At 29.4% G+C, this 863-nt stretch overlaps 1 protein-coding gene across 7 annotated transcripts in view; it reads right to left on the bottom strand.

The window, feature by feature from the left end:
* The window catches only part of LOC106788154 (tensin-1), a 112,674-nt gene that overhangs the window by 74,304 nt on the left and 37,507 nt on the right, over positions 1–863 (bottom strand). The gene's annotated exons all lie outside the window — the stretch shown is intronic.

The raw sequence follows: 863 nt of genomic DNA, 5'->3' as shown, positions 1-863 counted from the left end.
AAATCTACTGATAAGAAAGAAACACATTAAAAGAAGGTATATATATACGTGATACCTACCCACCGCGTGTTCTATATATTCGCAAAGTAAAAAAAATCAAGAAAGAAAAAAAAAAAGGCCGGATAAGCCTTTAGAATATTTTTTCTCCGGAGTAATACGATAAAACCTGGTTGTATACCGTTAATGGCAACGAAATCGAATTCTCGATAATACTGGTAACATTACCATTATTTTGCAAAAACGAAATTCGAGAAATAACAATAAAATGTTATTCACGATTATCCGATTGTCGTTGTTGTTGTTGTTTTTATTTTTTATTTGTTTTATTCGATCATCAAAAGAGGGTAAAAAAAAAAAAATCAGAAGAAAAAAAGAGAGACAAATTTACTTTTATTCTTTTCACATATTTAGGGCGAAGTATAATTTTATTTTGGACCAATATTCGCTTAAATGCAACTTTCGAATCGTTGCTTATCGGATTGGTCTACATTTGGATTATGTTATAGATAAACATTGATTTTATCAACGCCGTTCTCTCTCTCTCTCTCTCTCTTTCTTTCCTACTCTCTCACACTCTCGATAGAGTATTCCGCATTTTCACTTTGATCAAGCAAACATGACGTAATCGCGAACGTCCTTGAGATAATTTGCTGTTTTCAAAATACGATTTACCAAACGTTCTCTGTTTTATCGAAGTTGACTTTATCGAAATCGTAACTAGACTAAACTTAACAATGTTTAATGTATGCGTTTTACATATATACATTATACATCTAACTACACTTTTTATATATTTTATATATAATAATATTAATATAAATCTACTGATAAGAAAGAAACACATTAAAAGAAGGTATATATAT

Source organism: Polistes canadensis, unplaced genomic scaffold, assembly GCF_001313835.1.
Source record: "Polistes canadensis isolate GaletaPanama2010 unplaced genomic scaffold, ASM131383v1 scaffold_128, whole genome shotgun sequence".
NCBI lineage: Eukaryota > Metazoa > Arthropoda > Insecta > Hymenoptera > Vespidae > Polistes > Polistes canadensis.
Note: the sequence above shows the minus strand (reverse complement) of the source record. Positions and strands in the feature narration are given on the sequence as shown.